The sequence below is a fragment of the Lepus europaeus genome, chromosome 5 (genome assembly GCF_033115175.1).
Source record: "Lepus europaeus isolate LE1 chromosome 5, mLepTim1.pri, whole genome shotgun sequence".
NCBI classification, from domain to species: Eukaryota; Metazoa; Chordata; class Mammalia; order Lagomorpha; family Leporidae; genus Lepus; species Lepus europaeus.
Window position 1 is genome coordinate 33273860 of NC_084831.1, and position 27231 is coordinate 33301090.

General features: G+C 53.9%; 1 protein-coding gene across 4 annotated transcripts in view; it reads right to left on the reverse strand.

Moving 5' to 3' along the window:
• The window catches only part of HIVEP3 (HIVEP zinc finger 3), a 488676-nt gene that overhangs the window by 80225 nt on the left and 381220 nt on the right, over positions 1-27231 (reverse strand). For all 4 annotated transcript variants that reach the window (XM_062191080.1, XM_062191077.1, XM_062191078.1 and 1 more), the window contains exon 4: positions 18386-18584. The gene's annotated coding sequence lies outside the window, so the exon portion shown is untranslated. The remainder of the gene's footprint in view (positions 1-18385; positions 18585-27231) is intronic.

Genomic DNA, 27231 nt, shown 5'->3' on the forward strand with positions numbered 1-27231 from the left:
GGTTTGTTGATGTGAAAAAGTGAATCCACCAAGGCCTCTCAGCATGACCATCCTAGGCACCACCCTTCAGAGGGCTGGGATGCCGGCCCCTGAGCCCCAGTGCCTTCTTCCCTCCCCCAGGACCTCGGAGACACAAGCCATGTTTCTCCCTGGTTGTGCAGAACCTGGGCAGCTTCTGCCACTGCGGTCCCAGCCCGGCCTGGCAGGGTTACTGTAGCAGTGGCTCCTCCCAGGATGTGGCCCAGAGAGAGAAGAAAAGGGGGCGCCCTGGGGAGGAGACATGGAAGGAACGGGAGTGCTGGGTGCTGAGTCAGCCGCGGGGGCAGCGCTCACTGGCGCCGCCTCCAGGGTGCCCAGCCCCACGCACCAGCTGTGGGGATTCCCACTGCCTTCCCAGGAACTCCGATCTTCCCAACAGGCGGAGCTCCCCTCCGAATGGGATTCCCCATAGGTTTTGGCCCGAGGACAGGGCTTGTCTTTCCCACACAGGATCACAGCCCCGCCTTCCTGCCCACTCACAGCTCTGCTCACAGCAAGGACAGCTGCCACTTCTTTTTTTCTTTAGTTCTTAAAATTTATTTTATTTGGAAGGCAGAGAGAGAGAGAGAGAACTCCTATTGGCTAGTTCACTGTTCACTCCCCAAATGCCTGCAATGGCTGGGCCAGGGCTGAAGTGGGGAGCTAGGAACTCAAACCAGGTCTCCCCCAGGGGTGATAGGGACCCAAGTACTCGAGCCCTCACCACTGCCTCCCAGGCTCTGCATTAGCAGCAAGCTGGAGTCAGGAATTGAACCCAGATACTCCAATGTGGGATGTAGGCAACTTGACTACTGGGCAAAATGCCTGCCCCTATTTTGGCTTGAGCTGACACATAATAACTGTGCACATCGGCAGGGCAGTGTGGTGCTCTGACACGTGTATACACGGCTCAGTGATGAGGCCAGAGCACTTAGCACACCTGTCACTGCAAACATGTGGCATTGCTTCCTGGTGACAGCGTTCAGAATTCTCTCTGCTCACTGTCCCGAAGCACACAAAATTGTGACTGCAGCCACTCTGCTGTGCCACACAACCCAGAATACACCCTGGTACCCACGTGCAACCACACGCCTGCTGACTGGTCTCCCACTTCCCCGCTCCCACTGCCAGCCTCTGGTAACCACTGCTCTACCCTGCTCCTCTGTGAGGTCAACTGTTGTAGACCCGGCTTGTGTGCAAGTCGCCTCTTCCCACCTCCTTTGCGACCCTGGCGGCTGGGCTCACGGCAGTCTCTGTCGTAGCCCCTCACTGCACCGCTGCTTTTCCCGTGCCCACCTCTCAGCTACAGACTCCGCTGAGCACGTGCTGTGCTTCCTCCACGTGCTTGTTGTCTGTGCCTGTCACAGAGTAGACACTCATGGTGTTTGTGAAGGGAGGCGGGAGGGGAGGAGGGAAGGGAGGAAGGAAGGAGGGATGGAGGGAGGGAAGGGGAGAATAATTGTGGAAAATCTCCATTAATGGGCAGCTCACCTTAATTCCTGCCTGTATAAAGGGGGGATGTTAATTTCTGAACTTAGTATATTAATTAGTAGAATTTCCTAAATTATATGTGCTTCTTCCTTAGTTGATGAGAAGTCATTTGATTTTTCAAAAAAAGATACATAATTCCCATGCTATAAAATACTTCAGGATACAATTAAGTGGTTTTTAATACAGTCTCAAGGTTGTGCAACTATCACTGATTCCAGAACCTTTTTATCACGCCAAAAAGAAACCCTGTAGCCCTTAGCGGTCACTCCACATTCCCCACCCAACACCCGCACCCCAGGCCCCTGGCAGCTCTGAATTCATCTATATTCTGTCTCTGTGAATTTTCCTTCTGTGGACATTTCACATAAAGGCATCATCCAATCTGTGGCCCTTTGCGTCTGGCTTCTTTCGCTTAGCGTAATGTTTTCAGCCATCTGCCGAACAACATCCGCATTGCCTGGGGTTTCTCAGAGCGCCCTGACCCTGAGGTCTTCGTGCCTGTGACATCATGGCTGCTGTGGGCCACAGCGGCAGTACGGGGTCTGGCAGCGGATGTATGGGACCGGGCAGTGGAGGGAGTCAGAGGGGAGGGCATTGTCACAGCATGGGACCCAGAGTGCTTAGGGCCCGATGACACACGGGACTGCACTCGGGCTGTTCCCCAAGGAAAAGCTGCCTGCCATTCTGCATCTGAAGGGAAGCTTCACATGGGGTGCCACAGTCCTCAGCGCTTGGCTGGTTCAGATCTGGGTGCGCAAAGCAGGCAATGGCCACCCCAACTGCTTGCCACCCTGGCTGATTAACCCAGGCGTCCTTTCAGCAGGGAAGCAACTCCTAGCAGCAAACCCTGGAGCCAAGGATGCGTGGCCATGCGCAGTCTGTGCATGCTTTGATTGATCGATGAATCGGTTCATCCCCATTTTTTTTGCTTTTTGCATTTTCAGCACGCCTTATCCCAAGGAGCGTCTGAGAGAGTTTACCAAAACTAAAGAGGAGCACAAATCTAGACTGAAAATTTAACCCAGGGCAAATGAAAGACATAGCAAGATCTAGATCAGAAGGGAAGGCGCTGATGTGACTGAGGTCCACTTGTAGCCCCACACCTGCAAGCTGGCTGGACCGGAGGCTCAGGTTGGCACTCCAGCCTGGGGTTTGGGTATGGGTGACCGGGAAGTGCCAGTGGCCTCACTTGGGCCTGGTAGCTTACAGAATTAAAACCAATTTGGTTGCTGATGGTTCTAAGCAGTTCCAGCTCTTTTATCCAAGGTATGGCCATTTTAAAGACCAAGACATTGGAGTTTTCCCCTGGGGGATAAAGGAAATCTTTGGGAGAGTATGTCATAAGTTGCAAACATGTGAGTCCCTAGACTGAGCAAAGGGCTTGACTGGTGTGGTAGATGCTGGTAGAAGCATTACCCCCCTTAATCCTGAAGAGTCTCAGATGGACCCTACTAGTGAGAAGTCAAGATGGCAGCCAAGTGAACATGCAGATTGAGGAGAGTGGGTTAACACAAGGGAGCTCGGAAAATGTACAACCAAGGCAGGGTTCTTGGATCATGGGTTCCAGACTTTCTGAAGATGTTTTGTATCATTGCAGCCACATTTGCAAGTTCTAGAGAGGAAAGGCGGACGTGAACACAGATGACAGCTTGTCTGCCTGGGATTGCTTACAATTTGATTTGGAAGAGTATGACCTCATGGAATGGCAACTTTAATAGAATTGCTAACATTTAAAAAAACAAGATCTCCACCAGAAGGGCTAGAAGATGAATTAGTCACTGGGAAAGGCCCACATGGTGGCTCTGCTTGAGCCATGGAGTCACTGTCCAGCTTCCTGCCAGTGGAAGGAAGGAAGCCCACACGGTCAGATGACAAACAGACCGGCTCCCCAGAAAAGCAAAGCTCTTCGTGGCGCTCAGCTCTGTCCTGCCGTGTGAGTCATCACCCAGCGCTTCCTGGGATCTGATGGGCCTGCCCTGGGCTGGCACGTGGCACTCAGGGCATCCAAGAACGCCAGGTGGGCCCGCACTTTAGGTCTTTAGCTCCTATTTGGAAAACACTGTGCTACCTGGTGACCACCATAGTGCAGAAATCCATACCACTGTCTCATGCTACTATTTACGTTATACTCTAACTGACATTGACTGGAACTTGACTTGTCTGAACACGGCCTCATTGTAAGCAATGGAGTTCACAGGGGTAAGTAAGTGCAGAGTCTGTCTTTATTGGGTTAAATGAATTTCTATCGAGATGTCATCCTAAAACCAACCAATGTGCTACTGGCAGTTTACATGGTACTCCTGGGAAATCAGCCCCCGCCCCTCACTATGGGAGGTGTTTTAGGGAAGGCACAGGGCCACCGTGCCCCAGAGGAGGGCTGTGCTCATCTCCTGCCCCTGGGCAAGCCCAGGTCAGGCTTCCCCGTGACACCACAGCCCTGGCGTGGGAAGGCCCCTTAAGCAGCGGCCAGTTAAAGGCCCACATTCGACAGATGAAGACACTGTGCATCAGGGAAGGCAATGACCTCAGCCAGACCACAGGCTAGTGACAGGGCAAGTGTCAGGCCTCCCAGTTTCAGCCTTCACTACCCTGATGGATGGGTGGATGTCTAGATGAGACCCGAGACCGGGGCTCACTGAAGTAGACCAGTTAGGAAAGCAGCACCGGCAGAGAGGAACGGGGTGTCACCCACCTTCACGGTGGGCCTTTGAGAGCAGGAAAAGCCAGGTCTGGGTGCTGAGCCTGGCGCAGAGCAGGTACTCAGGAATCAGCTCCAGGGTCGTAATGCCAGGAAGGAGAGAGGCACCTGTGACTGACGGTGGAGGGCTACGTGGGGGCTTCCACTGTATTTGCTAAGGCTTTTTGAAAGCCTGGGTGGTTTGTCATATTATTATCTATTCTGTTGATGGTGATGGCAAAAGTCTTTATGTTTGTTAACTCCAGGAATGCTTTAATAAGTGTGCTTTCTCTCTGCTGAGATAAGGGGGCCCAGAGACCCCACATCTAGTGGCTATGACCTAAGTGGGAGGGGTGACTGCTTTCCATGACAGCTACCCCAAGCTGGGGTCTCCATAGCCAGTTAGCCAGTCCTGTGTTCCCAGAGCCCATGGTGCTCAGGGGGTGGATCTGATCATGGCTGTGGCTGACCCAGGCAGCGTGCATCTCAAAAGGAGTTGTGGCATCCTTGTTGACGTGGCTCCCACCCACGGAACCCGGGCTGGGAGGACACTTGGAGAACTCCAACTGGGACCATGTGGGTGCCACCAATGGATGCCACAGCAGAACAATGGGCGCTTCTGTAAAACCAAACCACCAACCAATGTCTTTGTTCCTCCCTTGCGAAAAGAACAAGCCTTGGCCTGCAAGTTCTGTAAACAATCGACTTTTCCATGCAGTCAAACGGCGGGGTGGGAGGCGCTCTGCGACTGCCCGGATGGGCCCACAGAGGCTGAGACTCAGGGTCACGGGGTCCTGCGAGGGCACTGGCCCAGCTCTCATACTCGGAGGCCTGCTCCCAGAGTCCACTCAGCACCTGGGCTGGCAGCAATGGCTTTTCTTTGGTGTGCAGGTTTTGGAAGGAGACGGAGAGGCGTTTTTTGGTTTGCTTTGTTTTTGTAAAAATGGTGCCACCTGGGTGCCTTTCCCTGCCATGTTATTTTTCTTACGGACACTCTTTCTAGGTCAAAGGCCAACCGTTCTGAGCCATTAACATATCCCAAGCATATTAGAAATCCCTCACCTGTGTCAACTCAGTTCCTCCTAACAAGCTGATAGCGTGGATGCGTTTTTGACCCTGCTCTCCAGGAGAGCAGACTGATGGTCAGAGACCAGTCTGTGAGCCATGGGATCCGGTCTGGACCCTGCCAGTCTATCGCCCTAACTACTGGGTCACATCTTTCTAAATAGGACAGGCTCTGGCTCGTTCTTGCTAACAGCCCACCGATGGGCCACAGCTTGGCGATAACGCCGCTGAACTTCCCCTACTTTCATATTTTTACAAGCCTTTTAATTTTTTTTTTTTTTTTTTTTTTTTGCCTCTAGGATCTTGCAACAAGCATCCTCTGTACAGACAGGCGCTATTGTTCCTTAAGCCGGATTCCCAGCAGGGGCAGCGCAGGTCAAAGGGTATGTGTGTTTTGGGTCAAGACAGCTCTGGCACCTATTGTGTGAGGTGCCTTCCTAATAACGAGTGTGTGATTTTCATGCATTGTTTTGGATTCTGTCCCAAGGACCACACAGAGCACCTCTGACCTAGGTTCCCCAGGACAACCCCTGGGCTGGCTGAGGACAGGGGCTCTGCCTCTCAGAAGTCTCTTCCCGGCTTCCTCAAACATTCCTCGCGGGCGGCGTTCCCTGGGGCTGGCCTGGACTCCTCTCCCGGCGCAGCTGGCGTGAGCCGGCCCACGCCCCTTCCTCCCTGCCAAGGGACGCATGGAGCCCGTGCAGCAGAACAGATGCAAGCAGGTGGGACCCAGTGTTCCGGTCTCCAGCCCCCCACCCTCGCAGACACACAGGCACCTTCCCACTTGACACTCTAAAGGCCAGACACATTCTGCCCCACAGCATGAGAGAACAGAGCCCATTCTTCCTGTTGGAGCAGGCCAATGATTTCGGAGCTGGATGGGCCTTCGAGAATCTTCTAGCTCAGTGTCTTATTTTATGAAGAGCCCTGGCAGGCCATGAGCACACTGGGTAAGTGGCAGCATTCCCCTGGGGCTGGCAGCAGGGTCACCAGGGGGTGCGTTTCTCCAGCTCTCTCTGCCCGCTGGTTCCTAGGAACCGTCTTACTAGAAAGGCGTAGTGTAAATATTTTGCTAAGCAGCCAAGAGAGGAAACTTACCCAGGCTGGGCTGCCCGGTGCTGGGTGCCGGCCACGGATACAATGCTCAATGAGGGCCATTATCTGGGAAGGGAGGGCTGTTTGTTCCGCTGCAGGATGGTGCCAGAGCCAGAGCCATCAGGCTGGGCACCCTGGCGGCCACACAGAAGAGCCTCCTTGCATTCAGCAGGCTCTGTGGCTGTGCCACGCGGGCCAGGAGGCTAGCTCTCCCAACCAGGCACCAGGCCTCGCTCCTTCCTGCAAGTGAGGGCCTCCCTGACTGCAAAATATGCTGGGCCCCTGACCCTGCTGGTTTATGGGCATTATGTGGGAGAGATGGGATGCCCATTGAGGCAGCTCCTGGTCCCTCCCATGAGTCCCTGTGTTCCAGCTGCAGCTTCTGAGTGCTGCTGCCTGGCTGCCCCCCCCTCCCCCCGCTTGGCCAGTTGTGTGTGGTCTCAGACCTTTCCTAGCCCACCCCCACCTTCCTCCAAACCTTCCCTGACCACCACAGCCCCCCAGTGACCTGAGCTGAAACCATGACTTTGAAGCTAAACACAATCTTGGATGGTCTTGCTCTGTTGGCCCCCTTCTCCAGATGGGCACGGTGAGGCTTGGGGGGTTGACGGGCTAGAGGAGGAGGGTCTTGCAGGGCCCTCCTCCCAGAGGGCTTTCTCTCTGCCTCACAGAAGCAGCCCTGTGTGAAGGGCCTCCCTGTGGCTGCCTCTGTGACTTCCCCTCCTGGAACAGCTCTGCTGGGTTGCTGTAGGCACGGAGGCAGACAATGGCCCCTCCACCTCAGGCTGCAGCCACTCCCACTGCCACCACCCCGGCCTGCAACGCAGTCACCTCCCAATGCCAGCACCAGCCTCCTCCATGGCCCCCGAGCGGCTCCCTCACCGGCTCCAGGCTGGCCTCCAGGATGGGCCCAAGAGCACAGGTCAGAGCAGGCTACTCCTGCTCAGACTTCCTGCGGTTTCTCAACATCTGCCCTCCTCCCCTCCTGTGCCCCCACCCCACCTGGCTAACTCTGGTCCCTTTGCTGCTCCCACTAGACATGGTCCTGCCTCTGCCCAGAATGCTCAGCCGGGACACCTGCCACGCTCGCCCCTCGCCTCCTTCCAGCCCATCCTGACCACCTGGTTCAAAAATCACAACACTTGGCATGTACTTAAAGGAAAAGATAGCACCTTTCTATTTTACATATATTCATCATCTTTAACAGCTCTCAGAAAATATAGCCACACACACACACGCACACACACATGCACACACAGGGACACCATGTCTCTATTCCTTAGAGAACACAGACCTACGACGCAGGCAATTTTGTGTTGGAGACCTGGGAGGGTTCTTGGTAGCTTGTGTCTTAACAGGGCTGAATGAAGAGTGACCTGGCTCTTTGGGGATGGCTGAGGGTGGTGACGGTGGCTGTGGTGGCCCCGTGACTGCTGTGTACGTCAGAGTGGGAGGGGGGCTGGCTGACATTGATGGCACCTGTCGGGTCAGTGGAGGGAGAGAGACGGAAAGCTCTGGTAGTCAGTGAGGAGGTGCCCGGATGTTATATTTTTAGTCTTCTGGAGGAAACACCCGAACACCTGGGCCTCAGAGCTGCTCCAGGAGAGCAAAGTCACAGAGGCAGCCCCAGGGGGATGGCTTAGCGTGGGCTGCTGGGAGAACCCAGGCCTGAGCAGCAAGCCCCTGCTTTTAGGTCCCTTGAATTTGCAAGGGCAGGACTCTGTTCTGGGTCTCCATACTGAGAGCCCTGCGGTGAGGTACCCAGAGGCCCTGCGGGGTTTGGGGGGCCTCAGCTGTGTCTCCTTGAACAAGTTTTGTTGCCAACGACAAATTCCTGTCCCAAGAAAAAGGTGCAATAGGAGAGGGCCCTGTGCTAAGACAGACACAAGGGAGGAGCGGGAGGGCTCTGTAGCTGCAGAGCCACAGACAGAGCGTGCCCCGACAGGCAGGTCAGGCAGGGCCAGCTCTCACGGCGTTTGCACACCTGTAGCTGCATTGGGAGCACAGATCGCAAGCAAACGGAAACTCATGATTTCAGTTTTATTTTGATTGCCATTTTAATTTATCCATGGCACAATTTCTTTTAGGCTAGCTGGCTTTCTTCTGACGAGGGACCAACACTAGGTTGGTCACCTGGGTGGACAGCTGTTCCAAGGTCCCTTTTCCTGGCTCCCCCACCCTACCTTGTTCTGCCCTCCCCTCTCTGAGCACGTCTTGGGCACTTAACTTCCCCTCCTGGTCTCCATCTCCGCATTTCTCAGCTTGTCTTCATGGGGGCATTCCCCAGGGCTGCCTTTCTACTGTAATGTGCTTAGCTCCAAACTCACCTTGCCTGCTCTCTACCTTGGGTTCCAGCACACTCCTAAGCCTCAGGCTTGCAATGCCAGAGCTGACTCTGAATCTGGCTCTCCTTGGACCCCTGTAAGTTATCCGTCCATCCATCCATCCATCCATCCATCCATCCGTCCATCCATTCATCCATCAATTTATCCTCCCATGCATCCATCCATCTACCCACCCACCCATCCATTCATCATCCAACCATCTATCCAACCATCCAGCCTCTCATCCATCCAGCCAGCCATCCATCCATCCACTCATGCATCTATCCATCTACTCACTGCCACCCATCTACTCATCCATCCAACTATCTATCCAGCCATCCATCCACTCATCCAGTCAGCCAGTCAGCCAGTCAGTCATCCATCCATGAATCCATCCATCCACTCATCTACCCATCCATCCCTCCATCCACTTGGCTCTCACCGCACTTTTCCCTCATCTATTCACCTGGTTCAAAAATCACAACACTTGGCATGTACTTAAAGGAAAAGATAGCACCTTTCTATTTTACATATATTCATCATCTTGCCATAGCCTGGTTCTTCTCCCTCTGTGGCACCTGTAGGACCATTCCAGGCCCTGACACTGGACGTGAGAGAAGCCTGTTCCAGACTGATTGGTCACAAACCTGTAAGTAACTGACACCGTGACCACCCTGGACAAACTGTGCTACATTTGAGCTCAGTGTTCTCATCTGTTCTTTGAGAGGATTACTTATTTGTTTTTAAAATTCATTTTCATTTATTTGAAAGGCAGACACACATACATACAAACATACAGAGAGAGACAGACAGAGAGAGTATAAGAGATCTTCCATTATTCCATCACTGGTTCACTCCCCAGATGCACACAAGAGCTGAGGCAGGGCCAGGCCGAACTCAGAACCTGGAACTCAATCAGGGCCTCCCATGTGAGTGGCAGGGACCCAGGGACTTGGGCCATCACCTGCTGCCTCCCAGGGTATGTGTTATCAGGAAGCTGGACTTGGGAGTGGTGCCAGGACTCGAACCCAGGCACTCTGAGATGGGATGTGGGTGTCCCAGGAGGCATCTTAACCACTGCAGCAAATGCTGTCCCGAGGGGATTACACACCCCTGCCCCACCGTTCCACAGGGAAGCTGGAGAGTCCACTGCCCTGCTTTCTCCAGGTGACGCCAGTCTGAATGACACCTGTGATGATTACCCACAGCCATATGCAGTCTTCTTCTTCTCTCAGCCTCCAGCCTGGGGCAGAGCCCTGGGGCCTGTATTTTAAAGCAGTACCCGGCCGGTGCCACGGCTCAATAGGCTAATCCTCCGCCTTGTGGTGCCGGCACACCGGGTTCTAGTCCCGGTCGGGGTGCCGGTTCTGTCCCAGTTGCCCCTCTTCCAGGCCAGCTCTCTGCTGTGGCCCAGGAGTGCAGTGGAGGATGGCCCAGGTCCTTGGGCCCTGCACCCCATGGGAGACCAGGAGAAGCACCTGGCTCTTGCCTTCAGATCAGCGCGTTGCGCCGGCTGCAGCGCGGCGGCTGCGGCGGCCATTGGAGGGTGAACCAACGGCAAAGGAAGACCTTTTTCTCTCTCTCTCTCTCTGTCCACTCTGCCTGTCAAAAATAAAATAAAACAGTACCCTAGCTAATTCTGTTGCAGCATTGTGCGGACTGGGGTTGGAGAAGATGTGGCTCATGGACGAAAAGTCCCCACGTCCTCACCTCTTCTCTGCTGAGACCCTAGCCCCACTCCAATCCACTTGCCCTCCCCATTCTGGCTCCCACCGGAGAGCCTGAGCTACCTGCCTGCTCACCACCTGGAGCCCAGAGTTGGCTCGGCTCCTCTCTCCTCGCTTCCCCAGCTTGGAGAGCCTTCCTGCCTTCCCTCTCCAGGAAAAGGCACCCTCCTGCCTCCACAGAGCTCAGAACACCTCTGGTCAGGGCCCCGCCTACAGACACGCACGCTGGCTGCCTTTTCACCAGCTCACGCCCTGGCTTCCTAACCAGACTGAGAGCTCACAGAGGGCAGGCGTCCGCCTCGCAGATCTTTGTGTTCAGTAACAAGGGCTTACTGAGAACCCCAGTGGGTGTGCAGAGCAGGAAGGCAGGGGGCCAGCAGGGAGCCCCTGGGGGTACAGCCCGCAGTTCTTGTCTATTTGATCAGAGGAGCCGTGGGGGAGGGGCCCAGGAGGGCATGGCAGGGCAGGGCAATCCAGAGAGAGGGAACAGTATGTGCCAAGGATTGAAGGAGTTCCCCTCCAGAGCAGGGGAGGGGGAGGAAGAGGGCTGGAGGTGACCGAGGCCACGGGAAGGGGCCAGGCCAGGAGTGCTGAGCTAGGAGTCTGGACGCATCCTGTGGGTCAGGGGTTGGCAGATCCAGCCGCTGCCTGTTTTGGTGCTCAGGTTTTGCTGGAGTGCAGCCAGATTGCTCCCTGTGTGTCGTCTGCAGCTGGTTTCCCCGTGGAGCGGCAGAGTTGCCAGAGAAACCGTGTTGCTTGCAAAGCTGCAGCATGGACCACCTATCTGCCGAGAGGAAAAGCCTGGAGGTCCTTCTTGCGGGCTGTGGGGTGGCAAGGTCACATCTGTCCTCCCCTTTCTGTCTCTCTGGGATGACGTGGGGAAGGGCTAGTGCAGCAACCTGATAGTAGGGGGGGGCGTGGCTGGGAGGGCGGTGCAATCGGCCAGGGTGGGGGAAGAGAGTGACAACAGCATTGTACAGGAAGAGCTGCTGTGTGCCCACGCTGGGCTAAGCCCTCCACAGATTCCTTCATTCAGTTTTGCGCAGTGACTACTTGTCACCCCTACCCTACAGATGCGGCACAGAGAGGCAAAGCAGCTTGCCCAAGGTCACACAGCTAGGATGTGGCAGAGCCAGGATGTAAACCCCGTGGCCCAGACCTGGGCCGGGGCCCTGCCAGCCACGCTCAGGCCTCCGGCGTCTGCCAGCCTCCCCATGCACGCACACAACACAAGTCTTCTAAAGATGACGACCCGCCTGGGGCCGAGGCGGGCAGGAAGTGGGAGGCAGCGCGGGGCTATTTCGGAGAAGCCACACGAAAAACCGCGAAACTTCCTACCTGTCCTGTTTTGCTCCCATCTGTACTCGGAAACAAGGCTGCCCCTCTCTGAGATGAAAAAGGTGTTTCTCCCCACACAGCGGTGCTGCCACGGGTGGTGGGAGAGAGCCTGCTAAGCTTAGCACACGCTGGCTATTTTTGAAGGGCTATGTAAACAAACAGGGCTCTGTAAATAAGAAAAAAAGTGAGGTCACCCTTTTAAAACATCTAAAAATGTCCTTTCTCGCTGGGGTGAGCAGCAAACCCTCAGGGAGGGCTGGGGCTTTGAATCCCACAGGGCCCCTGCCAGCCCACAGCCCTCCCAGACCCAGGTCTGGCCCTCCCTTCTCCGCACCCGCTGTGGCCCGGGGGGTCGGGACTCCTGGGCTTTATTCCTGGCTCTGTGAGCTTTGCCTCGAATGCTTCAAGCCACCGTCCCATCCCAGCCACCACCGCCTCGGGGCTCTGACGCCCACGCTCATCCCAGAGCCTCCTGTGCCCGCCCTGGCTCAGCTGCTCACCCAGCAGGGCCCTCCTCTCTCCCTTTGCCTCTCCTCTGCCCTCCACTTGGATTGGCTGAGGGGCCATGAAGACCCCAGCGGGCCCATGGGGAGTGAGTCCTCCACTAGCCTGTGCCCCCATTCCCTGTGCACCATGCGTGCTCTCCCCACGCTGCTCTGCCTGTCCGCCCAGCCGAGGGCAGGGAGTCATCAAGGCAGCCTGGCAAACCTCTGCCTGCAGCGCTGGGCATCATGGTATGGTGCCTGCCTCCTCTCCCGGGAAATGCCTGCTTCACGTTCCAGCTGCTCAGCTTCCCAGCCAGCTCCCTGGTAATGCGCCTGGGAAGGCATGGAAGATGGCCCAAGTGCTCGGACCCCTGCACGCACGTGGGAGACCTGGATGGAGTTCCAGGCTTCTGGCTTCAGCCTGGCCCAGCCCTAGCCAGTTTGAGTCCTGGTGGCTCCACTTCCAATCTAACTCTCTACTATGGCCTGGGAAAGCAGTAGAGGATGGCTCAAGTCCTTGGGCCCCTGCACCCATGTGGGAGACCTGGAAGAATCTCCTGGCTCCTGCCTTTGGATGAGCACAGCTCTGGCCTTTGCAGCCATCTGGGGAGTGAACTAGCGGATGGAAGACCTCTCTCTCTCTCTCAGCCTCTGCCTCTCTGTACCTCTGCCTTTCAGATAAATAAATAAATCCTTTTTTTTTTTTAAATCTCTCTCTCTCTCTTTCTCCCTGCCCTTCAAGTAAATGAGAAATAAGGCAACACCTCAAGCATCAGCAGCAGCTCCGGGGCCTCTCCTGTTCCGCCCCCTCCCACCAGCGTCGACAGCATCACCCCACTTCTCCCATCATCCTTCCGCCCGACATCCTCCTCTGCCGCCCCCTGTGGCTCTCGGCAGCCTCGGCCCCTCTGAGTCCTTTAGCACAGAGATGAGAACCAATGGAAGGGTGGTTTTCTTTTTTTTTCTTTCTTCTTCTTCTTCTTCTTATTTATTTATTTATTTATTTTTGACAGGCAGAATGGACAGTGAGAGAGAGAGAGAAAGGTCTTCCTTTTCCGTTGCTTCACCCCCCAGTGGCCGCTTCGGCAGTGTGCTGCGGCTGGCACACCGCACTGATCCAAAGCCAGGAGCCAGGTGCTTCTCCTGGTCTCCCATGCGGGTGCAGGGCCCAAGCACTTGGGCCATCCTCCACTGCACTCCCTGGCCACAGCAGAGAGCTGGCCTGGAAGAGGGGCAACCGGGTCAGAATCCGGCGCCCTGACTGGGACTAGAACCTGGTGTGCTGGCGCTGCAGGTGGAGGATTAGCCTATTGAGCCACGGCGCCGGCCAGGGGTGGTTTTCAAAATGTGTTCCGCAGAGGCTTTGGGGGGCCCTTCGAGCTCCATACCAGAGTTCTAGTCTAGAAACACGGTTGCCTCCTGTGAAACTTGTAACAGAAAATGAACCTGCACAGACATGTAGCCACGGAGATGCATGGAGTCCGGCCAGGTGCCGCCGGCTGCGCTGGCCTCGTGCAGGCCTTGCAGTAGGTCTGGGCACCTCTGGACCTTCAGTGTTGAAACGTGTCTTCCAAGACTGGAGCTCTCTCCGGGCATCTTGGTTAGGCTCAGGCCCGCAGACGTTTACGTAAAACCGCGTGGGTAAGTGCACTCTGGAGCTTTCTACAGTAAGGGGAGGAGCTTTCTACAGTAAGGGGAGGAGCTTTCTACACTAAGGGGAGGAGCTTTCTACGGTAAGGGGAGGAGCTACGTGGATGATCATGAGTCGATCATAAACCATGGCTGGGCACCCTCTCTGACTTGTGCTTTGTAGGAAGAAGGGAGTCAAGGAGCTGCTTAGTGCTGTCTGTGATGCAAACCCAAATTCCTTTCTCCTCCCCAAATGCCCAGGCCTCCCTGAGCTGAAGACCATGCCGTGGCTCCAAGGCAAGCTGGGCAAACCCTGCCTCCATGTACCTCCTCGTACGGGCGTAAGGTGGGCGTCCTTATGCCACACAGCAGGGCAAACCAAGCAGGGAGGCAAAAGGAACATGGTGGGACTGGGCATTTAGTCTGCTGTGTAAGATGCCTGTGTCTCGGGGGCAGGTGCTGTGGCATACTGCATAAAGCCGTAGCCTGCAGTGCCGCCATCCCATATGGGTGCCTGTTGGAGTCCTGGCTGCTCCACTTCCGACCCAGCTCTCTGCTATGGTCTGGGAAAGCAGTAGAAGATGGCCCAAGTCCTTAGGCCCCTGCACCCATGTGGGAGATCCAGAAGAAGCTCCTGGCTCCTGGCTTTGGATCAGCGCAGCTCCAGCTGTTGCGGCCAGTTGGGGAGTGAACCAGCAGATGGAAGACCTCTCTCTCTTTCTCTCTCTCTCTCTCCCCCTCCCTCCCTCCCTTTCTCTTTCTTTCTCTCTTTCTCTCTCTCTCTCTGCTTCTCCTTCTTTCTCTGTGTAACTCTGACTTTCAAATAAAATAAATAATTCTTTAAAAAAAAAATACCTGCATCTCACATACGAGTGTCTGGGTTTCATTCCTGGCTCCAACTCCTCACTCCAGCTTCTGAGAGACAGTGGTGATGACTCAAATGATTTGGGTTCTTGACACATGTGTGGAAAACCTGGATGGAGTTCCTGGTTTCCAGCAAGCCAGTAAGAAACCTGGGGAGTGCACCAGTGGATGGGGACTCTCTCTGTTTCTCTTTCTGTTCTCTCTCTCTCCCCCTCTCTCCTTACCTTGTCTATAGGTCTCTGTCTCTGCCTTGCCAATAAATGCATTTTTAGAAAAGGGATATTGGATGCTGCAGTTGATACAGCAACACAATGATGGTCCAGGACAGAGGTCAGTGAAGTTTCCCTGTGAAGGACCAGACACTAGACAGCTGGGATTTGCACGACAGATGGCCTTAAGCAGCCATAGCTAATGTGTAAACAAATGTCCCAATAAAACTTTATTTACAAAAATCAGGCAATAGCCAAGATTGGGTTGTAGCTTGCGATCCCTGATCTAGAATTTCAAATTTTAATGTTTTTGCGCATCACAGTAGAGTTTTTGCTCTGCTGACAGACGCTCACAACACACAGATGTTAGGAATGTGAATTTCAAAAACAAACTTGTAAGGCATCAACTGGGAGCTCAGCCTGTGAGACAACGGCATTCCACATGAGATGCAGCTTTGCAAAAGGGCACCTGGGAAGACGTCACAGTTTAAAAACTACTTCGTGGAGGGCTTCGCTGCTACAAAACGCCCCCACAGCCTGTTTCAAATTCGATTTGTTCTCTATGTCCCTCATTCAGAGGCCACATTTGTTCCCAGTGAGCCCTGGTCCAGCCCCTTCTGAACACACACATCGGCTGCACATTTCCTTGTTCTCCCATGGCCCTGCAGGGAGCCCACTCACAGCAGCTTCAGCTGCGCCCACGCCTGTCCCCACCTCCCTGGCACTGGGGAGTCTGCCGTGCACACACCCGCGGCCCAGGGGCTGTGCCCTCTGCCTCGTGGCTGGCACTGTGGTGCAGTGGCTTCAGCTGCCACCTGCAATGCTGGCATCCCATATTGGAGCATTGCTCCGCTTCTGATCCAGCTCCCTGCTAATGCACCTGGGAAGGCAGTGCATGATAGTCCAAGTATGTGGGTCCCTGCCACCCGCACGGGAGACCCAGATGGAGTTCCTGGCTCCCAGCTTCAGCTTGGCCCTGCCCTGCCCATTGTGGCAAATTGAGGAGTGAACCAGCAGATGGAAGATCACTCTCTCTCCTCTCTCTGTAGTTGCCTTTCAAATAAATAAATCTTAAGGAAAAAAAGAAACCTAACATAATGTCAGCTTGCCTGGGAGAGGTCATGCCAGCCACTGCCATGACACTGGAAACCCCAGCATGCCATGAGTCTCCAGGGAGAGCCCAGTGATTTCCTGCCGGAGCTGATGGCTCACTCCCCGCTGGGCAAGGCCCCTGCTCCGTGGCCAACAGAGCCCCGTGAACAAAAAGAGTTTGGGGATGAACTCAGAGAGGGCGAATGCCAGGTCAGGGAGGCTCCTCCGCCTGCCTGCCCCTGGGACAGGTCCCCAGAACTCTCCCTGTGCCCCTTGGAGGGTTCTGTTTCTGCACTAGTTCAAGTGCATGTTGCCCTGACCCTGTCCTGAGAACTACTGTGACTTGCTCAGAAAGAAAGAAACATAACTCGAGGGGCCGGGAGCTGTCCCAGGAGGCCCAAGAAGGGGACCATCCATGGTGGCTCTGATTTTTATCATGGTGTGGGTACCCTGGGGGAGGGCTCAGCCCTGGAGCTCTAACTGCCTTTCCTCAGGAAGCACACACACACACACATGCACGCATTGACACACACACGCACACACACAGAGACACACACATGCACAGACACACACAGACACACACACGCATGCACACATACAGATACACACAGACACACACGCACAGACACACCCCAAGTGCTGGGTGTTTTGCAGCCAGGGGTTCTACTCCTTACCAGCTATGTGACTGCCTTTCATTTGCTGCCCCTCTCTGTGCTCAGTTTCCTAATCTTTACAACAGAGGCCCTGGGGTCTGCCTCTCTGGGATCCACAGCACTGGGATTTGTCTGTAGAGTGCAAGGCCCCTGTGCAGCAGCAGGGCTGGTCCCTTTGCTTCCTCCTGCTCCTGGGAGCTCGGAGCTGGGACTACATGGCAGAGTGTGACTTCGGCAGGCTACACCTGGGTGCCGGGTGTCTGGCGATGTTCTAGGGGCCTTCACAGCACCCCTGTTGTCTCTGATAAGCGAGAAGCGGAGGCAGAGAGGCGAGCAACCTGCTCTACACCCCGGCGCATGCCTCACAAATCCGGCTCAGGTCGGAGCTGGGATCAGGGCCAGCTCACATCATTAAGCACCACCTCGGAATGAGACCCAAATGCTAACTTCTGCCCTGGAGTCCAGAGAATGATCCCTCTACTCCCTGGGAGGGTCCCGGTCAAGGCCAGGGTCTGGCAGGCCCAGGTGGTGCTGCTGAGCTGTGGGCAGTCCAGGCAGCTCCAAGAATGCCACAGCTGAGGGGGCGCCTGGCATCCCTCTGTCTGCACAGTGAGGAAACACCTGCTCACCAGGAAGGGGGTGAGTGACTGTTCACAGACCCCCGGGCTGGGGAGTGCCCCCTTGGAAGTCATAGCCGAGCCTACCTACCCACATGCAGGGCACGATGGATGTTTCCAGACTCTCTAAGTCTTGGCTGCGTCATTATCAAAATTCATGTTCCCGGGTCCTTATCCTCAAGGCTGACTCAAGGGCACAGGTGGGCCAAGGAATCACCATTTCTGTTGCTGTTGTTTAAAAGCAGGCGCCCCCTGGCTGCCTCCAGCCCTCCAGCTCCCGCCGTGATGGGATGCACGTGGAACCAGACGAAACACCAAGCATGGAGTCCTGATCCGATCGGGGCTCCTCCCCCCACACGCCTCACCTGCACTGCAGCCTGAACACGAAGCTGAAGCCACCACACACCCCAAGAGCTAGGTGGGTACAGAAGTACACCCTGCTGCTGGGCCCTGGTCCTCCCTCCTCCATGGACTTTTTGAAACTCCCCAGGTGATTTGAACTCACTGCCAGGGTTCACAGCCGCTGCCCTGACCCAGTGTTCCTTCTACTCCTCACATTGGGGAAGGGGACCCCGGGTGGCTGTGGCTCTCCTGGAACAGCTGCTGCGCTGTCCTGGCAGGCAGTGGGAGTGGGCAGGGGTCTTCAGATAAGAACTGTCATGGTGGGGAGGCAAGGGGGAAAGAGAGAGGACAGTGGAGCTCTGCAAAGCAGAGAGCCATGCTGGACTGGAGCCGGGGGAGGCTGGGTCCCTGCCCAGGCGTTGCTCTGTCCTTTGCTGGGGATAGAATGGAAACCGAAGAAGTGGGGCAGCGGAACCCAGCATTTCAGGAGACCTAGCATGGGGAGCAGTGACAGAGTGCTGCCACTCAAGGGTTCTGCTCCTGACCGAGGCTGTCCCGAGGACTTCCAGAACAGCTTCCACAGAGGCTCGAGGAAAACAATCATCACCATCACCATCACCATCACCATCACCACCATCATCATCACCACCAGCATCACCACCAGCATCATCACCACCAGCATCATCATCACTGAAATAATGCTCTTTTTAACATAAGAAGCAAACTCAGGCAGGCGTGCTCAGACGGACCGCTTCTTACCTATGCTGCAGGCACCACTTCCGGTGACCGAAACTAAAACGCTGTTCTCTTTGGAAACCAGCGTTCATGTCCACTCCTGCTGCAGCCGCCGTCCTCTTCCACGCCGCTCTTCCCCCTGGAGGGGACGGCTTGCCTGGCTGGGAGTTCTGGAGGCTCCTCCATGGACTAGTTCAAGGCCGCTGGGTCTGTGGCACGAATCCTGCAGGGGATGGTGAAAAGCTGTGGTCACAGAGCTTTCCTGGTCAACTCCTTCAGAGGCACAACAATCTTGGCCTGGTCCCAGGAGGCCCATACCCCCAGGTTCTCCCCGGTGGAGGGCCCTGGTACCACCACCACGTTCTACCTTGCGCCCACCATTGAACTCCTTTGAGCCTGTTTCTGCACCAGCGTGGGGGCCGGTTTCTCAGAGGGCCCCCAGCTTTCCTGCTGCCCTGGTAATCCCTAGGGTTGCAAGCACTGGGGAAGCCGAGCTGATGCTGGAGGGCCTAGTGGACCAGGTCCACTAGGTCCAGGCCGGGCCTAACCATGAAGGCCCTTTAAGAGCAGAGTTGTCTCTGGCTGGTTCCAGGAGAGGAAGTCGGAGAGATGAGAGCCCAGAAGGGCCTTGGCGTGCTCTGGCTGGCTTGAAGGAGGAGGTGGCCATATGGAAGGGACTGGGGGCAGCCATGAGAAGCAGGCAACCCCGCAGCTGACAAGCAGCGAGGGGCCCGGCCCTCAGTACAGCTGCTGCAGGGTACCGACCATGCCAAGGATGTGACTGAGCCGGGCAGGGCGGCACTTCCGCAGGGCCCCCACGGGAGAAGGCAGCTCATGGATACCAGGCAGGGCAGCCGGCCCCTCCAGAACCAACGCCTGCCTTCTAGAACTCTGTGCTAACAAATGGGCCTTGTCTTGAGCTACTGAATTTGAAGTAATCTGCCACACAGCAAGAGAAAACGGCCGCAATCTGTAAAAGCGACTCACACTCAGAAATACCATTGCAGATTCAAGGCTCACCGGGGTCCCCAAGGCACTAACCACGGAGCCCCTGGGGCCGAGGGCAGCCTGGGCACATGGTGGGATCACAGCAGCTGAGACTCAGAGGCTGGATGCGTGCGTCACAGGGTTTTTATTTTTGAAAGTCACATATTAACATTTTTATCTAAAAACGCATCTCCATATACAGATAAACATAAGGACTTCAGGGTTTTAGTAGTTCTCCCCAAATCAGGAACAGGTAGGGGCCGGCAGTCTGGCATAGCTGGTTAACCCACCACCTGCAACACTGGCATCCCATATGGGAGCCAGTTCGAGTCCTTGCTGTTCCACTTCCGATTCAGCTCCCTGCTAATGCACCTGGGAAAGCAGCTGAAGATGGCCCAAGTTCTCGGGCTCTTGCCACCCACATGGGCAACCCAGATGTAGCTCCTAGCTCCTGGCTTCAGCCTGGCCCAGCCCTGGCCATAGCAGCCATTTGTGGAGTGAACTGGTAGATGGAAGATCTCTCTCTCTCTTTCTCCCTCTCTCTCTGTAACTCTGCTTTTCAAGTAAATTTTTTAAAAATTAAAAAAGGACAGGTAAACATTTAGTACTTTGAAGAAAAAACCAGTTAGAACTCAAAATGTTTGACAAACGAGTCCCCACTGAAAAACCTACCAGATGGCTTGTTTTATAGAAATGACACTTATATTTTCACTAAAAATAAAGTTTGCTGTTGAATCTGTTTTAATTTTTAAAAACATTTTTATTTGTAATCGACATGTAATGGTTGTGCATATGTAGGGGCACAGGGCTTTGCTGCGGGACACGCACACTGAGCGTCACCATCAGGGCAGGGTGACTGGCACATCCACCATCCCAGACCCTTCCCATTTGCCCCTGTTGGGAGCATTCAAAATGCTCTTTTTTAAAAAAAAATTAAAGATTTATTTATTTATTATTTAAATAATAAAAGAGGCAGAGGCAGAGAAAGAGAGGTTTTCCATCCACTGGTTCACTTCCCAAATGGATGCAATGGCCGAAGCTGGGCCCATCCGAAGCCGGGAGCCAGGAGCTTCTTTCAGTTTCCCACATAGGTGCTGGGACCCAAGGACCTGGGCCATCTCCTACTGCCTTCCCAGGCCATAGCAGAGAGCTGGATTGGAAGTGGAGGAGCTAGGACTCAAACCGGCACCCATTCGGCATGCAGCGGCTTTATCCGCTACACCACAGCAACAGCTCCCAAGACGCTCTGGAGTGTGGGTTTTTCATCATTGACTCGCCAGGCTATTGCAAGGATGTGATAAGAAAATCACAGAGGAAAGTGCTTCACCAGGCAGGAAGCCGAACTTTTAGGCCAGTCCTGCATGGCACGTCACACCCACATGCCATGGTTGGCCTGCACCAGGCAGTGTGGTGCAGTGGTGCAGTGGCTGAGAGTGTGGCTGCAAGGGTCAGGATACCTGGGTGCAAGTCCTGCTACTCGTGACCTCTGTGGCTTTGCAGAGTTCCCGCACCTGGAAAAGGGATCTTAGATTGGCAAGGGCCTCTGAGGGTTTGAACGAGTCAGTGCCTGGGGCAGTGCCTGGCCTGGGGAAGACGTGGTGGCCATGGCTGTCATCCTGGGGTGGAACTCAATAACCTGGTCTGGAGCAACTGCGCCCAGGCCTGGGGCAATGTCACACTTCTCTTCCTGGGCAGCGTGCTTCCCACTGCACACCGTGCAATAGCCAGTGCTTGGCAACCACACGGCGCTGCTGATTCCTACAGAGCAGACAGGCTGTCACCTCCTGAATCCAGCCAGCCCCACGGCCACCACACAGTGGTCTATCCTTCCTGACTCAGCTGTCCAATCCACCCAAGTGGTCCCTGGTCCCCAGTTTCCCATCACCCCCAGGGCTGATTTTCTGCCTTCCAGGGGATGTCAGCTGTTGATAGGCATGGTGGGGCTGATTTGTCACAACATGTACTCTACGAGCTCAGTCCGCTCTGAGCGTTTGCTGTGCCTCTCTTAAGACCCATGTCAGTGCCAGCTGTGCGCAGAGATGTTGCAAATTGCAAGGCCTTCTGGAATGCACGCAGCTCGGGCTGGGTTAGCCTGACTCCCCCACCCATCCACAGTGGGTGCAGAACCTGCTCTGGCTCACTCACTTCACAGGTGTGAACTCAGTGCCTGGTGGGGCCAGACACCCACCACCTACAATCAAAGGTGGCCAAGCTTGCTTTCTGCCTTCAAGAGGCTCGCAGTGGGCAGTCAATTCCAATGGTGTCTGAATGTAGGGGAGAGGGAGAGAGAGAGAGAGGGGAATGAGAGTGGATATTTCCAACAAAAGGAGTAGTGTAAGAAAAGTCAGAACACCCCCCCCCCCAAAGTGGCTGGAATATTCAAGAACCGCATGGGTAGTGGGAGGGGCGGGCAGGAACAAGCGCGTGAAAGTCTGTGAGAGATGGGAGCCCGTGCCGGCAGTGGTCAGACGGAGCAGACAGGCTCCATGCAGTGGCCGCAGGAGCGAGGCCAGCCTCACCTGAGCACCGCAGGCTCTGGGTGTCCTGAGTGACAGGTGAGAGGGCTGCCCCACCACACGTGCATCCCGGTCACCCGAGAATGCCACACACACACACACACACACATACACACACACACCTGAGCTCTGACATGGCAAACTGAGCCCCTTGGTTTGCCTCTTCTCCCCCAAATGAAATAAAGATGGAAGTATAAGAACAGATGCCAGGTAGCCCCAGCTGGCCAGAACACCTGGAGAAATACAGGTGGGTGGGAGAGACAGAGCATCTAACCAGAGTTAGGCTGACATCACCACACCCGGGCAGGTGCGGCCCACTTGCTGAACGCCCGGAAACTCTCGGGCCAGGGCAGGCCAGGAGCAATTCCTCAAATCCAAGAAAAAAATGTGAATGCTCGCGGCTTTCAAAGAGGCCGAGGTCGGGGAGGTGGGAGGTCCTAGGACCCCCACCCCCCCTCTGATAGTCTTCCACTGTGTGACTTTCCTCTTTCAGCAGACTCAAGCCCTGGGAACCAGCTTGCCTGCTCCTTGCAGAAACTTCCTGAACTCCTCAATCAACAGTTTGTGTCTAAGACTCTCAGAATCTGCCTGGCCTCCAAATCCCTCCTCTCGCTGCTTCTGCCAGTCCTGGGCTAAGGTACTATGGTTCTTGCACCAGCCCTAAGCTCCACACAGATGAGATGCAAAGGAAACTTCCAGTCCCCAGCAAAACCCACCTTGCCCCCTCCTCCAGGACCTCTGTGAAGATGGCTCTCTCCCCCCCAAGTGAGCAGGAAAGTCTCCTTGCCTTACTGACAAACTGTGTTGATGCCACCGGGGAGCTGTGTTGGACAGGCAGTCTCTGCGCACATATGCAGAATCAAACCGACAGTGGACTTGGTACCTACATGGTTAACTGCTGGAGGGCCACAGGGCTCTGAACACAAAGGGTTAAACCCCTGGGATCCGTTACTCAGCCAAGTTGCAGAGCCAAAGAGAGAAGTATGAAAATAGCAGCCGCCCACTTATCTCTTCCTAAAAAAATTACTCAAGGGATTACTCCAACAAAATAAAAATGGCACCAAATAAGCAACCCGAGAAAGGGCAAGACAGGATACACCAGAAACAGTGAGGAACAAGCAAAGGAGAAAAGGGTACAGGGAAAGCTAAGCAAATGTCCAAAATTCCCGCCTTGTAGGGAAATAGGCACCACTGGATTCTTGCTAGTAGGGGGAAGACAGACACATATAAATTCCAGATAACCTTTTCCAAGAGGAAAATACAACGCAGATCCTTTGAACCACTGTGTGGTGGGGAAGGAGGTTGTGAAAGAAGGGGAGGTTAACAAAAGATGGGAAAGAAAATAATAGGTAGGAAAGAAAAGCAGGCAAAGCAACAAAGACCTAGAACAGGACGACTGAAGTAAGACCCAAAGTATTCATGAATACAATAATGCGAATAAATTAAATCGCCTATTTTATGTGAAGAGATCAGGCAGGATCAGAGGAAAGAGTTCAGCCACGTGCTGTGTGGGAGTAAAACTTAAAAAAAAGGTGGAAATCAGTGAAATGAAAATAAATGACAAAGATCATGTGGGAAGTCACTCTTCGTCTCCGGCAAAAGGCGAACATGTTAAATAGAGGAGGGGCCTTTGTGCCGTTGGGGGGTCTGTGCCTGTAAGGAGACACAGAGTCACGGCCCTTCACTCTGGTGCTGGATGGCAGAACCGCAGAACGACCAAAGTGAGGAGAGAAGGGGGAGGAACAGCAAGTGTCGCGAGATCGCTGCTCAGCTGAGGGCCCAGGCGCTCCCAGGGAAGAGCATGGACGATCTGAAGGTACGGTTTCCGAGCTTGGCTTCATCTGCACGCCAGAGAAGACACCTTCTCTTCAAATTTCCTTGTGTCAGCCTGCACGTGGGTCTCAGATTCCCAGGTGCACAGGCTGTGTAGACCACAGGCTCTGCTCTCAATGAAGCAGGAATAGAAATCAACACATAGCAAATAAAGAAGTTACTGATGCACACGACCGTTTAAAATGCTTTTCTCAATAACCCCCGAGTCAAAGCGGACAGCAAGTGTGAAGCCAGAAGATAATTGTCAGTGCACAGAGCACTGGAAACCTTACTTTCAGTATCAGTGGTCTGTAACCAGAGCTGTGTTTAGAGGGAAATACACACCTTAAATGCTTTCATGATAAAATGAGAATGAATTACGCATTTCAAGAACAAAATCAATCAACATAACCCGGGAGGAAGACAGGAATAAAGTTGGAGACAAAAATGAACGAATGAGAAAATGACAGTGCTCACAGCAAAAGAAACATAAAGCTGCAAACTGGTAAAGACCAGTGAGTGGGACCAACTGCTGGCAGACCTGACCAGCAGGAGAGAGCAAACACACAAAGGAGCATTAAGAAAGCAGGTGTAGGGTCTGGCACTGTGGCAAAGTGGATAAAGCCACCACCTGCAGTGCTGGCATCCCATATTGGTGCTAGTTCTAGTCTCGGCTGCTCCGCTTCCAATCTAGCTCCCTGCTAATGCACCTGTGAAAGTGGCAGAAGATGGCCCAGGTGCTTGGGCCTCTGCACCCACATGGAACACCTGGATGAAGCTCCAGGCTCCTGGCTTTGGCCTGGCCCAGCCCCAGCTGTTGTGGCCATTTGGGGAGTGAATCAAAGGATGAAATCTCTCTCTCTCTCTCTCTCTCTCTCTCTGTAACTATTTCAAATAAATAATAAATCTTTTTTTAAAAGAAAGAGGGTGTAAACACATGTATGAAAATTTTTAACTTTAAGAGATCATATAATTTTAAATCAATGAATTTGAAAACTGAAAACTTTCTAGAGCATTATAAATTATAAAACAGAAGGAAAAGGAAAAAAAGATAATAGATCAATGATCAGAAGAAGAAACAAAGTGCTGTGGAAAATGGAATTCTTAATAAGTACAGAAAGGATGGGTTACTTAAATGAAAGTGCTAGGACAGTTGACTGCTGTCTCCTCAGCCAGCAGATTCGAAGGAAGGGCCTTCTCTGTGTTGAGCACTGTTCCGGCCACAAGGAGTTCAGTGCTGACCAAAACGGAAAAGGTACTTGCCCTGTGGAGCTGGGCATCTAGCAGGGGAGATGGATGAGAGCAGGTCGGGCAGGTGCTTGGAGCAGCCGTTAAGACGCCACTTGGGACACCTGCATCCCCTATCAGAGTGCCAGGGTTTAAGTCCCAACTCCACTCCTGATTCCAGCTTCCTGCTAATGTGTACCCTGGGAGCGAAAGAAATGGCGCAAGTAGTTGGGTCCGTGCTATCTACATGGGCGACCGGATTGAGTTCCTGACTCCCGGCTCCTGGTAAAATAAATGGTATGGCTGGAGCTGGTGTTGTGGTACAGCTGGTCAAGCCTCTGCCTGCGATCCCAGCATCTCATATAGGTGTCGGTTTGAGACCCTGCTGCTCCACTTCCAATCTGGCTCCCTGCTAATGCACCTGGGAAAGCCACAGAGGATGGTGCAAGCGCTTTGGTCCCTGCACCCACGTGGGAGACCATCTGGGGAATGAACCAGCAGGTGGAAGACCTCTCTCTCTTTCTCCCTCTCTCTCTATAACTCTGCCTTTAAAAAAATGCCTGAACTGGACCATAGTGCTCTTAAAGGAAAAGTTTAACAAATCTGACTACATAAGAATATTAAGTACTAGAGATAACAAAAGGCCCCACCAGTAGTTAAAAAGGAAAATGACAGACTGGTTAAAAATAGTTGCAACATATCAAAAGGGGCCGATAATCATAACAAGTGATAAGCACCTGCAGAACAATAAAAAGTGACCATATAGTCAATCAAGTGCAGAGAGAAACTGAAGAGCCGGTTATTTAAGGGCTGGAAATGTCTGCAGGGCTGGTGCTCAGATGCTGCAGGCTAAGCTGCTGCTTGCAGTGCCAGCTTCCCACATTGAGCGTTTGAGTTCCACGAACCCCGACTGCTCTGCTTCCCAGCCAGCTCCCTGCTAATGCACTGAGGAAGGCAGCAGAGGATGGTCATGTGGGAGATTAGGATGGAGCTCCCAGCTTCAGGCTTCAGCCTGGCCCAGCACTGGCTCTTGTGGGCATTGGCGGGGTGAATCAGCAGATGGAACATCTCTCTCTCACTCGCTCTCTCTCCCTCTCTCTCTCTCTCACACACACACACACATACACAGCCTTTCAAATGAATAAGTCTTTCAAAAATGCCTAATAAGGACATACAAAATTGCTGGTTTCATGAACAATTAAAGGATTTATGTTAAAAGTCAGTATCCCCTTTCCCTAGTTGGTCAGCAAGGAAGAAAATGATCCCCACCCTCAAGTGCAGGAGAGGAGTGGCCAAGGCCACTCTCCAGCCCCTGCTGGCACGGTGCAGGTTGGTGGAATCTTTTTACCAAAGAGAACTGATGTTGCAGGTTTTTTTTAAGATTTATTTATGTGACAATCAGAGCAACAGTGAGAGAAAGGGACACACACACACACACACAGAGAGAGAGAGAGAGAGAGAGAGAGATCTTCCATCCACTGTTTCAGTCCTCAAAAGCCTGCAACAGGTTGGGGCCAGGAGCCCGGAATTCCATCTGGGTCTTCCACATGGATGGCAAAGACCCAGGTCCTTGGGCCATCTCCTGCTGCTTTCCCAGGCACATGAGCAGGGAGCTGGATTAGAAGCAGAGAAGCTGGGACTCTAACTAGTACTCTAATATGAGAGGCCAGCATTGCAAGCAGCTAACCCACTGTGCTGCAACACAAGCCCTGACCCAGCAACTTTGCAAGCAGACACACGCATCATCTTACACAATGGATGTGTATGGATGACCAAAGCAGTATTTTTTATTTTTTAAAAACATTTTTGTTTATTTATTTGAGGCAGAGTTATAGATAGAGAGAGGGGAAGACAGAGAAAGGTCTTCCATCCACTGGTTCACTCTCCAAATGGCTACATTGGCCGGGGCTGGGCCAATCCAAAGCCAGGAGCCAAGAGCTTCTTCTGGGTTTTCCCAGGTGGCTGCAGGGGCCCCAGCACTTGGGCCACCTTTCATTTCTTTCCACTGTAAGCGGAGCTGGATTGGAAGAGGAACAACTGGGACACAAACTGGCACCCATATAGGATGCCTGTGCCACAGGTAGAGGCTTAGCTTGCTACACCACAGCGCCAGCCCCACTGTTTTTATTTATTTTTTAAAATATTTATTTGAAAGGAAGAGAGACAGAGAGGGAAATAAACAGAGATAGATATTCTGTCTGCTGGTTCACTCCCCAGATGCCTGCACTGGGCTGGTCCAGGCCAAAGCCAGAACCCCGGAACTCCATGTGGGTCTCCCACAGGGTGCAGGGGCCCAAGCACTTGGGTCATCTTCTGCTGCCTTCCCAG